The following is a 17,523-nucleotide window of genomic DNA, read 5'->3' as shown; positions in this document are numbered from 1 at the left end:
ACGGTGGAAAGGACGTCGGGGTACGAGCGCGGGACTTTCAAAGGGTGAGGTAAGTAAAACGGGGGGGGGGCTGGGGGCGCAGGCACTGTCAGATGTTTTTTCACCTTAATGCATAGAATGCATTAAGGTGAAAAAACATTTACCTTTACAACCCCTTTAAGTTTGAGATGGGTTCAGAAAACATTACTAAAGTTTTAGTGCCAAATCTAAAAACTATTGAAATCAATTGGAGCCCTAAAAAAAAAAAAACAGTAATAGCCAGTATCTAGGCTAATAAGCAAGGGATTGTTGAATGACATAGGAGCAAGGTACTGCTCTGGGAGAAATGTACCAGAATTTTTTATTTTTTTTAATCTTATTTTAGTAATGCTAAAATTAAACATTAAAAAGGGAACATTCATTTAAATAACATGCCTGGGCAATGCCCTGACCATGCTGGCATTTGTAAACTGATTTACAAAAGAAAAAGGTGTATGAATGGTTTGAGAAGCTAATAATCCTTTTGTTTAATGTTATTGGACTTTCTAGACCAATACAATCATTTTCTCACTGACTAAGGATTTTTTAATTCTTTGGTGAGTTTTATAAAGCTTCTTTATCATTGTGTGAACTTCAGTTATTTTCCCATAAATAACTACATCTTTAGCAACCGAGAGTGACTAACAGAGTCACCAACAACTGCTGCCTAAATGAGACCTTGCTATATCTCTACATTTATGGTCTGTAGCAGTCTGTAGCCGTTCAGAGTTAGAGGCCCCATATCTATAATAATATTGAATAAAACATGTTTTCATGAAAAGATCTCACTTTTGTTTCAGATACCTTTGTGCTTTCCATTTCAATCCTCTGTATGAGCTGTCACTCTACACGTTTTTCTTCTCTGAATGAGTGTAGCATTCTCAATCTATAATTAAAATTAGTAGGTTAACGTTCTGGCCATTTTATCATCACTTAAGACTGTGCACATCTTTTAGAAATCAGCTTAGTACTGCTACATTATGTTAAAATGCTGGCAGTTGAATACATTTTTTACAGGTGTAAACTATGAAAGCATTCTTGTATTTTTTCTTTTTTTCTTTTATTTATGTTTTATATTTCAAAAGTTGGTTTATTTCTCATCAGAATCGATCTCTCTTTTAGAGGGTCTATTCTTCAAAACTTTCTTTAAATACTGGTTGTGCTGAGCTAAAGTTAACCAGGAAAAGAGTTTTACTTTTTAATTATATCTGCCCCCACCTGTTAACAGCTTGAACCCATTTGGGGTGGACAGGTGGTCTGGAGGCATATTTCATTAATTCTCTCATATAGTTCGTTCCTAATTTAGTATAGTACTTATAATATTATAGTATACAATCTCTATGTTACTTATACTTTCACTTATAACATACCTAATCTATGTGATCAATACCTGATTATAACTATATTGTTAATTTACGATACTCATGATATGATGCTCGTTATGATCTGTAAACTTCCCTTTTTTTTTCTCTTGAAATTCAATAAAAAGATTTAACAAGGAAAGCATTCTTGTAACTGGTGGTATTACATTAGCATCTGCTCTTGTATCTATCTTAAATGTATCCAGAGTTAACCCAGCAGTTAAATCGGGATATAAGTCATCATATGCTGGGTCTTTCTTTTCTTTTTTTTTTTTTCTTTTTTTTTTTTTTTTAATTGCAAAATCACAAGAAAAACCTCAATGGATGTACATACCATCACAAAAAAAGAGGGAGAGAAGGGGCCCAATTCATATCGCAATGCAACAACATGAAGCAGGAAAACAGGGAAACAACCAGACAGGGCAAAAAGGAGACCCCAAAAGACAGAAGAAAACAGCTTCTATTAATCCAAGCCTGCCAGACAAGATAAAAATTACAAAGAAAATATAAAAAATATAAAGAAATAAAAAGAAAGTATATTAATTATAAAGATATATAAAGGAAATATGTAAATGGCAAAAATTTTGGAAAAGAAAATGGCAAAAACAAATAGAAGCAGATTTACTTTACTGCTGACATTATTTCCAAGACCTACGTCCACATAGTTACAGAGTATATAAAATATGTATATCTCAAATTATACGGTATTTACCATTATCAATTACATTCCATATTTATTTTAGTCTAATTTATTAAGAGATTCAAATTAGTAGGAGAAGAAAACTTGAACAGCCTATATTGTACTTGCAATTTAAATAACATATTAATTCCATTTAATATATCAATTTTAATTTTCTTCTATCCCTTGAACACACCCCCCCCCCCCGCGCCCCACCTGGCCAGTTCCCTGCCCTCCAGTTTTTTGTCCTGCTTTACTGCATGCATTTTATGTTTTCTATACTGTTTTAGTTTTTCTATACTGTACATATACAGAATTAAATATTTTCTATTTAGATGATGGTCTCTGAATATTTCTTTTGAATGATGCTTAACAAGCCAGTATGATGCATTTATATAAGAACTCAATAGTGATTATAATATATTTCTTAGTACCAATAGGATCGCCTGAAGACGATTAAGGCGAAACGTGTAGTGATCAATTGGCGCTGATATTGAAGTTTTGTATGCTTGGCCTCAAAGCCAGAAGGAATCTTCTAGGACTACCCGGCTTCACAGTCCCACAGGCCATCCAAGCTACTTCCTTATTTCAGCTTCCTTATCTGTTTTCTTGTATGAGACAGCGAACCCTTTCAGATATGTTCATATTATATACACCCCTTTTTTCCCCATTATATGATTTAATGTGATCAAAATAAAATAAAAAAAATTACTATACTACGAGACCATTCTTCTTTGCTATTCTGGATTATAGTGGCAACCTTTAAAGTTTGTTTTCTTATTTTTTTTCTGTTTTTGCTAAAAAACTGAAATATCCATTTTGGTTAGATTGGCCTCTTCATACATTGACAGATGACTTTGCAAGATAGCTAGTGAATACTTAGGCTGCATGTAAAAATGGCAGTACTATATAGGAGAAAATAAAAAAAGGAAGTGCCACCCATAGAATCCAGAGCTGACTACCATTTTTCTAAAGTAGATCTGACAGGACAGAGAAATCCCACAGTTCTACCTTTTTAAGGAAGCTCTTATGGAACATTGCATGATCATAGAAAAAAAAATTGCAATCACAACTTAACACCATCTTAACCACTCATTTGACAGTCAACATTTTAATGACAAGTTAGCGTTTACTTATGTTCTGAATAAGAGTGTGCAAATCCTCCATGCTAACGTATCAGTAAACTTGAGTTTTTTGTTTTAGTTCCACACATTAAAACAGCAGCTTTTATTCAACCACACTATGGCAGGAGTGGGATTTTGGCCAGCGTTCTTAAAAAATTAAATTATAATAGCCGATTGTATAAAAATCCCTTCAGTTCCACCATTAGAAGTTTAGGAGGCAAATTTTCACAGCATTGAAACATCCTGAAAGTAGAGAATGAGGTGAGTCCAAATGAAAGACAAGTTTTTACCAATGCCCTGCAATACAACGACAGTCCCAGTCCACCAACCACTGCAGAGGAACAAGAATCAGTGGGATGCCAATGGTGTAATGACAATGTGCATTTACATATTAACAGTTTCTTTTCTGAAACTGACACATAGATGGCCTCAAAAGAGGAATACTATCTTATTTAATTTTCCAACATTTTCCCAAACCAAATGATTCAACATTTTGATAAAAAAAAGAAGCTTGTATAAAATAATGTAGACATAACGCACACGTGCTTTTATCTGATAGTGGCTGATGGAATGGAGACATTGTGTGTTACGAATCATTAGTATGGGATATCTTCTTCCATAAAAGGGCTTTTAGGTTGTTTAAGATTAATGAATGTTGCATCTCCATGTTATTTGTAGCAGCTTTTAGGGCAATGCATGAGTAGATCTGTTTCTCTAGCTCGTCTTGGATTTCGGAAGGGGGTACCCCGAAGCAGGTAGTCTTTTACCAACAGGCATATTTTTGCTAAATTTGGTTGGGTTATGTCTGCTGTGCATCTCTTTTTGCTTTGGTCACACACAGTGCTGCAGTCATTACCATAAACAGAGTCAGCATCAACTTCACAAGGTCGGTCTTTGATTAATTCTTTCAAGTACATTTCTGGGACAATGTTTTTCATATCAACCACTTTCAAGTCATATTTCTCATTGTAACCAAAGTTTTTGGCACTTATGTCACACATAAGAAAATTTCCATAGGGCCCATGGAAAATGTCTTCTACAAACTCTAGAAGACCTTTGACTATCTTAGCTTTCCTTGGCCATGATAGAGTGAACCACTGATCCATGCGTTTTCGTAGTCCTTGTGGAACAAATACTTTGATGATCCACGGTAGACTTATTCCATAGAGTGAGGTGTATTGCACACGCTCTGTTATGTACAAATCACCACAGAAACCAAGTAGCTTTGACGTGTGTTCCTTGTCCTGCAAGATCACCATCAGTAGAAATTAATTTAGCTGTAGAAGTGCCCAGGCAGACTTGGCCTCTGGTAGCGACACATGTCCATCTTTATTACCATCTGCTGCTGCTAAGATTAGGTTTACTAGGTTACTGAGATTTCCTTGGTCACCTAATTTAGTTTTAAAGAGACTATGCTCCATATCTTTGAATTTTTGCAGTGATTCCTTGTTGGCTTGTCAAACAGTACAATTTCTTTCCTAGGTTCCAGCTCAGATCCAAAATCAACATGCTCAGCATCCTCCATCTGACACTTTATCACACCTTCTAGATTTCCCCAGATTCCCAGATACTTCTGATTGTTCGGTCTGGTTGACAAACTATTTTCCAAAATATAGATTTTCCTTGGAGCAAAGACCTTCACAGGCTGATCCGTCAATAATGCCTTTTCTATACTTATCACATATGTTAGCTTTGCACTCATGTCCTCTGCAAAGCTCTGTGTACAAGTTGTAATGTACATATATGACCCAAAGGCTTATGAACACTGCCAGCCATAAGAAAAAGAGGTATTTAATCCTCATATAAGACAAGTGAGCCATTAAAGATGATGAGCTTGTAGGGTACAGCTTCAGATTAATGAGGTGACAGCACTGGTGCTCCTCCTAGGTGTGTGTGCATGGATGCATCGGTCCTGCAATAGCTTTCAGTAGAAACACTCTGCCAGAATGTCAGTCTCTTCTGATCAGGCTCTGATGCTTCCTGATAAGGCCACTCCATTATGGTCCCCAATGGTTTTTTATTGGCCCATCACTCTGATGGCCTGGCCAATAGAAACATGCAAGTAGCTACAGGCGGTGGACACGCTGGGCTGGAGCTGCCATGGTCAGGAATGCTGCTGAGGCTGGCGCTGCCGTCTACTCACACGTTAGGTATAGGAGCTCTGGGAAAGCTCCGGACAGGAGACAGCTGGGAAGTCTCGCGAGATGGCGCCACTCAGTCGGCTTCTCGCGTGGTTTGCTGCTAGTGTTACATTCCCAGCATAGTTAGAATGTGACCATATGCTGGGTCTTTCAAAGTGAAAATCATGTGCTGTCTTAAAAAACATCAACACAAGCTTCTACACCAGTTTTCACCAAAATATTTTTTTTCGTCTTGCAACACTTTGTTAATGATGCCTTCCTCCAAAAAAAATATCACATTGGTTGGTATGTACTGCCTGAAAGTGTGAAGTTTTCCTACCCATAGTTCTTCATTTGGGCCTTAAATATCTGTATATCTGGTTATATGTTGGCTTTTTGGAAATAAACTAAGACCCCTTGCTTCAACATTTGCTTTTTCAGTCCATCAAGTCCAACCTGTGTGTGTGCTTTTATCCTGGTATTGCATTGTATATCCCTGTATGTTAAGGTTGTTTAGGTGCCTACCTAATAGTTTTTGGAAATTATCGATGCTCCTTGCTGAAACCACTGCTTGTGGAAGAGAATTCCACATTCTTACCGCTCTTACAGTAAAAAACTCCCTACGCAGTTTAAGGTTAAACAGCTTCTCTTCTTATTTTAGTGAATGGCCGCACATTTTTTAAATTTCACCCTTTGTGAATTTTTTTTTTACCCCTATTGTGGGGTCACCAGTATAACATTTGTATATTGAAATCATATCCCCTCTCAAGCGTCTCCTCTCCAGAGAGAATAAATTCATTGCTTGTAATTTTTCCTCATAATTAAGATTCTCCAGTCCCTTTATTAGCTTTGTTGCCCTTCTCTGGACTCTGTCCAGTTCCAGCACATCCTTCCTGAGGACTGGAACAGCATACTCTAGGTAGGACCAGACCAGAGTCTTGTAGAGTGGGAGAATTATTGTTTTATCTCTGGAGTTAATCCCCTTTTTAATGCATGCCAATATTCAGTTGGTTTTGCTCACAGCAGTCTGGCATTGCATGCCATTGCTGGGCCTGTCATCTACTAGGACCCCCAGGTCCTTTTCCAACCTAGATTCCCCTAGAGGTTCACCCCCTAGTGAGTAGATTGCATTCATATTTTTGCCACCGAAATGCATAATTTTAAATTTTCTACATTACCAATTCCCGCCCAGCCTATAGCAGATTGACAGCTGGGAGGCGGTTCTGTTATCCTGGCTGGGCATCATATGACGTCCAGAAGGATAACATGCCGACACACGGCCGTGGGTGCACGCAGCATGGCGATTGCAGGTGCCAGATTGACACACCACATCTCCGTTCATGGTATGGAGCCTCTGACAGCTGATCAATGAATGAACCAGGAAGTGCCAGTAAATGGCTTTCCTCGGTTCGCGCTGACAGGGAGAGCAGAAAGGCAGCTCTCCCTGTCAGGGGGGGTCTGTGCTGATAATCAGCACATTGATTATCAGCACAGCCCCATCAGATGTGCCCATCAGCTGCCAATCAGTGCCCATCAGCTGCCAGTCAGTGCCCCATCAGGAACGCTGGTCAGTGCCCTTAAAAATCCCAATCAGTGCCCACCACAGTGCAAATCAGTGCCCATCACAGTGAGAGTCAGTGCCTAGCAGTAACACATGTCAGTCCCTTATCATCAGTCCAACCCATCAGTGCCATCTACTAGTGTCCATCAGTGCCACCTGTCAGTGCCAATCAGTGCCGCCTATCAGTGCCAAGAAGTGCCGCCTATCAGTGCCCCTAAGTGCCACCTATCAGTGCCCATTGGTGCCGCCTATCAGTTCCCATCAGTGCTGAATATCAGTGCCCATCGGTGCTGCATATCAATGCCACCTATCAGTGCCCATCAATTGTACATATCAGTGCCTCCTAATCAGTGCCCACTGGTGCCACCTTATCAGTGCCAACTCATCAGTGCCCATCGGTGCTGCATCATCAGTGCCCATCAGTGCCGTCTCATCAGTGATCAGTGATAAAGGGTGCCTCGAGAGGTAAGGAAGTCATCCTCTTCCTTCCACTGTTCTTTCTCAAGTGCCCTGTCCATCATTCCACAAAGCGTGTGCTCCAACAGGAAGACAAGAGGGACAAGATAACTGGTGCATGCATTGTCACTGCTCACCATCCTCGAGGCCTCCTCAAATGGTGACAGGACAGTGCATGCATTCTTGATCGGTAGCCACTGGCGTGACGAAAAGAAGCCAAGCTCCCCTGACCCTGTCCTGGTGCCATACTCACACAGGTACTCATTGATGGCCCTCTGCTGCATGTGCAGCCACTGCAGCATTGCCAACATTGAGCTCCACCTGGTGGGCATGTCACAAATGAGGCCATTGGTGGCCAGGTCGCATCCCCTTTGAATGTCAGCCAGCCGAGCATTGGCATTGTATGACCGGCAGAAATGACCACAGACTTTTCTGGCCTACCGCAGGAGATCCTGTAAACCTGGGTACCTTCTCAAGAACTGCTGCACCACCAAATTCAGGACGTGCGCCAAACATGGAAAATGGGTCAAGTGTCCCTGTCAGAGGGAGGAGAGAAGATTGGTGCCATTGTCGCATATAACCATTCCTGGCTGAAGCTAGAGTGGCATCAACCACCTCTGAGCCTGCCCCTGCAGAGCTGACACAATCTCTGTCCCAGTGTGGCTCCTGTTCCCTAGGCAGACCTCAACTCAAGCACCGCATGGCATCTTTTAGCCTTACTGCTTGCGTAGCTCCTTGAACGCTTATGGAGCACCGCTGGTTCAGAGGAAAAATCTGCAAAAGAGGCCATGCAGGAAGAAGAGGAGGGGGTGGAAGAGAGAGCTATGGCAGAATCACCACTAGCATTTTAGAGGCATGGTGGCAGAACAAGCTCCAACAATACTGAACCCTGCCCTGCATCCTTCCCAGCTGCCAGCAGAGTTACCCAGTGTGCCATGAAGGAAAGGTAACGTTCCTGCCCATGCCTGCTGAACCATGAGTCAGCAGTAATATGCACCATACTGCTGACCGCCCTCTCCAACAAGGCCAAAACATTGCCTTTCACATTGCAGTAGAGAATGGCCTCCCGTGAAAAGAAATGGCATTTTGGAACCTGCCACTAAGGTAGGTCCTCTCAGTGCAGGTATTTGAGAGGACTGGAGGTATAGCGGGGTTGGAGATCCTAGATGAGGAGTAAGGAGAGGTCCACCTTTTTCTTTGATGTGGATTTTTCAAGTGCTGTTTCCAACGGACTGCATGGGAGGTCGTCATATGTCTGGTCAAGCATGCGATGCCCAAGCCCACACCAAGGAACTTTTTAAAGTCAACGGGGAGTCAGCAGCGCCCTGCACCTGAAGAGCTCTGTGGTGTGATGCAATAGGGTGGCTGCCCTTAACCTGCCCCTTATGCCGCGTACACATGATTGGACTATCCGGCGGACTTAGTACGGTGAACCTAGTCTGGCGGAACACCCGCCAGCCTTTGCAGCAGATGTCCGCCAGACTTTCCGAACGACCGGACCTGCCCACACGCGACCGGACTTTTCTGGCGGACAAACCGTCGGACTATGGCGGGAGTCCGCCGGACTTTTGAAATGAACGGGCTTGGCTCCAGGTAGACGGAACTAGCGAAGGAGGTCAATGTCACCACCTCCATGGGCAAGATTGACACCTCACTGGCCCGTCACCTGGTATGGACTTAAAGGGTAAATCCTACGCTGAAAAAAGGCGTGGGGGTCCCCCCAAGGTCCATATAAGACCCTTATCCGAGCACGCAGCACAGCCGGTCGGGAAAGGGGGTGGGGACAAGCGAGCGCCCCCCCCTCCTGAGCCGTACCATGCCATGTGCCCTCAACATGGGGGGGTGCTTTGGGGAAGGGGGGCCCCCACACCAAAGCACCTTGTCCCCATGTTGATGAGGACAAGGGTCTCTTCCCGACAACCCTGGCCGTTGATTGTTGGGGTCTGCAGGCAGGGGGGTTTATCAGAATCCGAGAGCCCCCTTTAATAAGGGGGCCCCCAGATACCGGCCCCCCACCCTATGTGAATGAGTATTGGGGTATCATGTACCCCTACCCATTTACCTGGTGAAAAAAAGCGTAAAGAAAAAAACACAACACATGCTTTTCAAATAATTTATTGCACAGCTGTGGCACAGTGATGGTGTTCCGTCTTGGGGGGTTTTCTCGCCGGACTCCTCCACTATCTTCTGCTAGCTCTTTTACTAGCAGAGGAGCCCGGCTTTCTTCTTCGTCACCGCCCGGGGGTCTTCTTCCGACTTCGGAGGTCTTGTCCCTCTCTTCGGTTCTTCTTGCCGGGCCTGCTCTTTCTTCTTCCAGCTCTTTTACTAGCGGTGGCCCGGTCTTCTCTCACAGCTGCCTCTTCTCCCGACCTGCGGGGGTCTTGTCCTCCTCTTCGGTTCTTCTTGCCGGGCTTCCGCTATCTTCCTATAGCTCTTTTACTAGCGGTGGCCCGGTCTTCTATTGCTGTCGCCTTCTCTTCTTCTCTTCTTCTTCCTTGAGATGTTGACTCGGCGCTCTCTCCGGCCGCAATGACAGTGACGCGTTGTGCGGGGACTTATATAGGGACATGGGGCGGGGTCACCGGGTGATGTCACATGGTAACCCCACCCCTTATGATGTCACAGCCCCATCATCCTCTGGGACTGTGACATCATAAGTGGCGGGGACATCACCTTGTGACCCCGCCCTTTGTCCCTGTGTAAGTCGACGCACAACGTGTCCCTGTCATTGCGGCCGGAGAGAGCGCTGAGTCAACATCTCAAGGAAGAAGAAGAGAAGAAGAGAAGGCGATGGTGACAGAAGACCGGGCCACCGCTAGTAAAAGAACTGTAAGAAGAAAGCGGAGGCCAGGCAAGAAGAATCGAAGAGGGGGACACGACTCCCAAATGTGGTATGCATCCGACTGATTCCATCGGAATATCCGTCGGACCCAATTTTCAAACTTGTTGGAAATATTTTCCGACCAACTGGGCCGATCGGACATACTCCGATCATGTGTAGAGAATTTTGATTGGACCAAGTGCCACGCATGCTCAGATCAAATTCCTACATCAAAGCTATTGGCTACTAGCCTGAATGTAGTCCCATCGTAACGAAATTATGTCATCACGTTCTGAAAGATCGGATTTTTCGACAACTTTGTCCAACCGTGTGTATGCAACAGTTTCGGACAAGATCCGACGGATTTGGTTGTCGAAATCTCCGACCGTGTGTACAGGGGCTAACACCCCACTGATCCCACACCCAATTGAATTTCTTCATCATCTATCACCAAATTTATCATGGACCCAGTGGTCCCGACAGGGAATCAAATCTATCCAAAATTAATTACAGGGCTCCCATCCAAAACTCCCCCCCCCCCAACACAAATTTAAACTACCAACTACAGATCTATTTACATATATCCGAGACAAACACTGCCTTGAAACAATCCAATTTCCTCTATATACGATACACCTGAAAGAATGGGAATAGCTAACAACTTCATCCCCCAAAACAAAAGGGATATCTCTATTCTATAATATTCTCCATCAAAAACTCAAATTCACAAAATCATCCCCCCACACTCACTGGGAAAATTATATGGATTCCAGATTATCCGACAACACGGTCCGATAGGACACATTCTGACGGATTCTCCGACCGTGTGTACAAGGGCTTAGGGCTGATGTGACTATTGTGGGTCAACATTTTCCATGCATTTTCTGAGGTTATCATAGTGGAGAATAAGGCAGACGGTATTTTTGATCCTAAGGGGGTGCACATCAACCACTATTTTAAATCTGGGCGCAGAAGTGACAGACTTTCTATTTTACTCCACAGCTTACCAGGGCATTAAACCATTCGGTAAGTTGGTCCAACACTGATGCAATGTAGTAATTATCAAAGTCAATGGTCCCCGATCCATCCACTGATTTTTGTTTCATGAGTTCCGAGTGTGCGTTTCTAGGTTTAGACCCTTTCCATATACAGTAAATAATTTGTGGCAGATGAAGCATTTTGAATGCTGTAAGTCTGCCGGACCACGATAATTCTTGATTAATTATGGATTGGGTTTCTGTTCACGGCTTGGTAAGGAGAGGTTTATAGTTAAATGAGAAGAGGTGTTTTACTGATCTTGTAAGATGGACCCAAAGATAAGAAATGCTTTTGTCTGGCCAGGCAAAAGGGTATTGGACCTGTAGCAAGTTCTTTGTCGTGGCGTCTAGCTTAAGATCTATAATGTGTGATTTGGTAGTGTTCAGTTTATAGTATGAGATCTTTCCGAACCAAGCTAGCATTTTTTGAACTTCTGCCAGGAAAGAGGCTGGGTTAGTTATGATCAGTATTACCTTGTCCGCAAAGAGATTTGTCTTTTGGGAGGTTTTGCCTATCATTAATCCTGTGATCAAGGGGTTCGAGCGCACATGCTCCGCCAACGGTTCCATCAGCAGGTTGAATATTAAAGGGATTGTAAAGTAAATTATTATTATTTTTTTTAAATAACAAACATGGTATACTTACTTCTACTGTGCAGCTCGTTTTGCACAGAGTGGCCCCGAACCTGCTTTTCTGGGGTCCCTCGGCGGCTGTCTCTACTTCCTCCCGCAGGTACTTCTCACATTCATGCAAGCTCCCTCGCATGGTGAGAAGCACCCGTGAGCGCGCTCCCGTGATACAGCCGGCGGCTATAGCCGCTCGCTGTATCATACGGCCCCGCCCCGGCGCGCTGCGTCATTGGATGGCAAGAGGACGGCGGGGGCAAGCGTGGGACTTTCGAGGGGTCAGGTAAAACGGGGGACTGGGGGCGCCGGCAGTGTGAGATGTTTTTTCACCTTCATGCATATAATGCATGAAGGTGAAAAAACATTTACCTTTACAATCCCTTTAATGGTGACAAAGGGCACTCTTGATGAGTTCCATTCATTATGTTGAACAGTTGAGATAGCATATCTGCTGAGTACACCTGTGCTGATGGAGTGGTGTAAAGGGCCATGATGGCCCTATATATGTGGTCCTTGAAACCACATTTAAGGAGTAACTTCTGTAGATATGACCAGTGTACCCTGTCGAGCGCCTTCTCTGTGTCCAGGGAAATTCACTCAATTGTGTCTCTGTCAGAGAAGGGAGCTTAATCTGTTGCAAAAATACATTAATAGCATTGTTTGAGGGTTGAAATGTGGAGGGGTCCTGGCTAATGTTATAGAGGTCACTATAATATTCACTAAACACATTTGCTATGTCCTGAGGATTAGTCAGTTTTTCTTTAGTGTGAAGGTGGAATTAATGGGTTATTTTAGATTTGATCCTTTTCCCTTTGAGGCATTGTTGTCATGAAAATCTCACGAAGAGATTGTCCTCCAGGTCTTCTGATGTACGATCGTCGCGGGTACGCACGATCGTACGAACGCCCTTACGTTCGTACACAGGTGCGCGTGCGCGGGCACGCGCACGGTCGTGTGCGTGCGTCCGTATTGGCGCCAAACGGCCTATTTAAACCAGCCTCTTGCCAACAGTCTTTGCTGTCTGCTCAACAGCGTTATACCTGTGAGACCTGATCCGTGTTGTTTGTTCCTGTTTGACCCGACCTGCCTGTGACCCATCTGCTATCCGCCTGCACCCGACCTCGGCTTGTTGTGACTATTCTCTTGCCTGTTCCCTTGTACTTCGTTCCTGCCTGGTATCCGATTCGGCTTGCTCTGACCATCCGTCTGCTAGAAGGGTAACCTGCTTATATACTGAACTGTTCATCTGCTATAAGTGCCTGCTCATATTGAACTACCTATCTGCTGCAAATAACCTGCTTATACTGAACTGTTCATCTGCTATAAGTGCCTGCTCATATTGAACTACCTATCTGCTGCAAATAACCTGCTTATACTGAACAGTTCATCTGCTATAAGTGCCTGCTCATATTGAACTACCTATCTGCTGCAAATAATCTGCTTATACTGAACTGTTCATCTGCTATAAGTGCTTGCTCATATTGAACTACCTGTCTGCTGCAAGTCACCTGCTTATACTGGATTGTATTATCTGCTACAAGTGATCTGCTAGTATTACACTGTTCACCTGCTACAAGTGACCTGCTTCCCTGCACTGTTTATCTCCAAGTTACCTGCTCCATTGAACTGTGTATCTGCTATAAACTACCTGCTGATCCCTTCACTGTGATCACCTGCTCCACTGATCCTCGACTACCCATCCTACCCATCTGTTGATTCTGCCAGGCACCTGTACCCCTCCTTACTCCTGTGTTCCCTGTTACATTGCCAGGAAACCGGTAGTGGGAGTCGTAAAGGAGGCCTCTCTCCGCAATCCGGGCTCGCTACTAGAAGGTACGTGACAATTGTACTATTTTTTTCCTGGCTTTATTAGATGTAGAGTAAGAGGTGACTTTAATCTTACGCTGTACTTGTTCGAAAGAGTTGAGGACTAAGCCAGTTCCTGTCTTAGTGTCATTAGCTGGGCCAATTCTGTTGGGTGTGGATCAGCTTTGTGTTGGATCTCAATACTAGCAATTTGTGAAGTAAAATATCAATGCGCTGCGTCCTCTTCTTTTTAACTAGGGAACTTAATTTAATAATGATACCTCAAATAACAGCTTTGTGCGTGTTCCACATAATAGTGGATCAGTGGACGACCTCGTTATGAAGGTCCAAGTATTCTTTTAGGTGTTCCTTAATTGCCCAAGAGTTGTTTGGGTGTTGTAGTATGTAATTGTTGGCATGCCAAAGAAATGTATTTCGGTGGTGCTTAGTGTCGTTTATGGAAATTGTGATTGGAGCATGGTCCGACCACGTCATGGTATGGATTACAGATGCACAAATTCACTTATCTGTAAAGAATATGTCTATTCTCAATTAAGATTTATAATGTGGGGAGAAGTAGGTGTAGTCCTTTTCAGAGCCATGATGACATCTCCAAACATCAAATACTGTATATCTTGTGATGCAAGTAATTGTTGCTGGGGGGGGGGGGCTCTCTTCTCTTTGCTGCTGATGAGGTATCCATATGAATATCTGCTATTCGACTGAAGTCACTGCAAATGATCAGACGTACTTGTCGGACTGCTTGAGCAATTACTTGGGTAGGAAGCTTCTGGAGGAAGCTCATCTAGTGGGTGTTGGGGGCATACACATTTAATAGTGTGTATTTGACTTTGTTGAAGGTATATATTAGAATTAGGTAGCGACCATTGGGATCAGATACCTCTTGAAATAGTTGGAAGTCTACATTATTTTTTATTGCTATGAGGACTCCTCTTTTTTTGGAGGTATAAGTAGCATGGTAGATGTGGGAGTATTTGTTATTGGAGCAAAGGGCTGTTGACGTGGTTAGTAAGTGCATTTCTTGGACATATATGATGTCACTGTTGAGCTTTTCAGCTGTGTGCCATAAGGAGTGTCTTTTGGCTGGGTAGTTTAGACCTTTAGCGTTGAGTGATACAATGGTACGCGGCATTACTGGTGCTGAGGGATATAAGTGGTGGGAATAGGGTCAGTATACACTTACAGTTAGTTGTTTTTAGGCGTGTGACTGGGAAGGTTGACGTAACCAGAACTTGCGAGTCCGCTGGAAGGTAAAATCCGTAAAATCCGTGATGCTGAGAGCTTGGCTCTAGAGCTGAGAGAGAAAGCAACAAGTCAGATTATCTATGTTAACAGGTATACATTTTGAAGGTTTTCTGTTATGTGTTATTTGCTCAATAAAGGTTTTGAGGCGGTAGAGGTTAAAATAAAGGCTGCTGTAGGGGGAAACAGTTAGTAACTGAGAAGAACTGTGTATTGAACAGTATGCAGTGAGGGAGAAAACTTTGTTGAGGAAGTGGGCCCATCCAGATCAGGTGTTAATCTGTTGATAACTTTTGGTCCCCTGGTTATGGCATGATTGCGAAAATCTGAGTTGCTGCAAAGGCGGGACTTCATCTTTGGGGGGCTCTTTTATGATACCCCAGTCATGCAGAAGATGCATGGCTTTCTGTAGATCATGAACGGCATGGGTGGTACCATTCTTGGTAATGAGGAGAGTCGCAGGGTAGCACCCTTATACAAGATATTATGGGCATGGAGGCCTTTGGTGATAGGGTTCAGATTCCTTCTGAGTTGTAGCGAATATTTGGAGAGGTCTGGGTAGAGCTGGACACCATCGTATGGTCGGGGCAGTGGTGATTTGGACCTGGCTTCTGACATCATTCTTTCTTTGATGTGAATGAAATGCACCCGCATAAGCACATCTCTCGGTACAGATGCTGCTAGATGAGGAGGTTTCGCTATTCTGTGGATCCTGTCTATAATTATATCTCTGGGAGATGCATCATGTAAAATGGTGTGTATAAGGTCTTTGGCGTACTTGGGTAGATCCGCCGGTAGTATAGACTTAGGGAACCCCCATAGCTTAATGTTGTTACGTCTTGAGTGGTCATCTAAATCAGCCCACTCCTGCTCTTTCTTTACCTTCTCATATGTATCAATTAGGACATTCACTGTGGTTGTGCATTCTGTCATGCCTGTTTCAATGGTAGTGACTCTTTATTCCATAGAACACATGTCTGTGGATATTTTGTGAAACAGGGAAGAGAGGTCTGTCATCAGTGATGTTTGAAACAACATGAGCATGTCCTTTAAGGTGGTATCCATTACTGGCTACCCTGTAGTTACGGAAGGGTGCCATGGAGTTAGGTAAGGCCTGGTTGGATTGTAGTGGACTGAAGGCCTTGGCCTCGATTAGGGCCAGAGGCGGCCCGCAGGTGCGATGCATCCATCTGCATCTGGGCCTTAGCAGGGCTGCTTGTGAGGGGATATGCACCTGGGTCCTATGTGGAGGACAAGGGTAGTGCTAATATGCCCATTTCTCCCTGGGTGTCATCTGGGAGATCTGTGTATGCCTCTTGTGGCATGGCTAGGCCACCGCTGCCCTTTTGGTAATCACTGACCTTGTCCTCCAGAGGGAACATAATTGTAGTCAGCTTCTTGGGCTTGTATTCCTCACATCCGTTTGTGGGGCATTGTCAGCATGGATCTGCCCTGGGGTGAAGATAGCAATGGATTGCTGCTTCTAGCAGGCCTGAGTCGCTCCGGTGTTCTCCCTCACTGACGAGTTGTGAAGCTAAGGGTCCATCTACAACGTCGGCTAGCCACGCCCCATCATTTGGTATTTCTCACACAGCAGAGCTCAGACCTGGAGAGTGAACAGTTGTAATAGGAGACAATGGGGGGTACTGCAGTGTTTGTGTGATCAAAAGAAGCATACTGACAAAAAAGGAATGGCCTTGTGTATTGTATAACTGTACTAAAGTCAGGTCACCAGGGGTGGCTTTACTGTCTGCCAGGGCTGTGCAAATCTCAAAAATTGGATGTACATAAATTCAACATACAAACACTTCTATTCTCTTCTGCAATTCTGAGGCGTGCAGAACATTTTAAATTTGTCAGATTAAGCCACACATGTGAAAGTTTAGATACTGAGCTACCCAAGACAGGTCAGGTAGTCCAGTCTTACAGTAAATGGAATCATTTATTGAAACAAGACCTGATCAGGATAAAGTGTCAGCAAAATGATATTGCATTTATGGTTTAGAGATTACATTTTGGTTGCCGATAAAGTATTTCATGTTGCAGTATATTTTTGAGGAGATTATGTTTAATAATCGCTATCTGACTAAAGAGATAAGGAAATTACTCCTGCAGTACTTCATGTAACTTACTTAAAAGTGATTATTAAAAATACAATATAGAATTATAAGATCACAACTCTACTCTGCAGTCTCGCAATATCTTCCAAGTGATCTAAACATGATCACTTGACGAATATGGTTTCAGAAGCGTGATGGATTTAAAGCAATAATCCTTGGAGAGATAAAATAGATGATTCTGTAATTAAATATGCTATTGTAAAAACATGAAAGGGTATTCTCCTGCCTCTCTATGCTCTATGCAATACAGAATTTGAGAGAAACAAGAAAATTATTGTCGCATTTAAATTGCACGTTAACAATGCATGTCTTTTGCTTATAGACAAGACTGCTTTTGCTTCTGCAACTTGATTTTGCACTTTGATAATCTTGGTCATAAGAACAATGTAATCATTTTAAGTACAACTTTCTATTGTTTATATACACATTAGTGATATTCATTTAATTTCAATTTAAACAAGAACCCCAATCATTTTATTCTAAATCTGCATTGTAAAAATTAATGAAAGTCTTATGGGTTGTATGGCTCT

General features: G+C 43.2%; 1 pseudogene; it reads right to left on the bottom strand.

Moving 5' to 3' along the window:
- Positions 1 to 3,768: 3,768 nt before the first annotated feature.
- LOC143990186 (divergent protein kinase domain 1A pseudogene) lies at positions 3,769 to 5,349 on the bottom strand (annotated as a pseudogene).
- Positions 5,350 to 17,523: the final 12,174 nt, after the last annotated feature.

This window comes from Lithobates pipiens, unplaced genomic scaffold (genome assembly GCF_037356315.1).
Source record: "Lithobates pipiens isolate NorthernLeopardFrog02 unplaced genomic scaffold, aLitPip1_a1.2 Scaffold_18, whole genome shotgun sequence".
Taxonomy (NCBI): Eukaryota; Metazoa; Chordata; class Amphibia; order Anura; family Ranidae; genus Lithobates; species Lithobates pipiens.
This window is presented reverse-complemented; position numbering and strand designations above follow the sequence as displayed.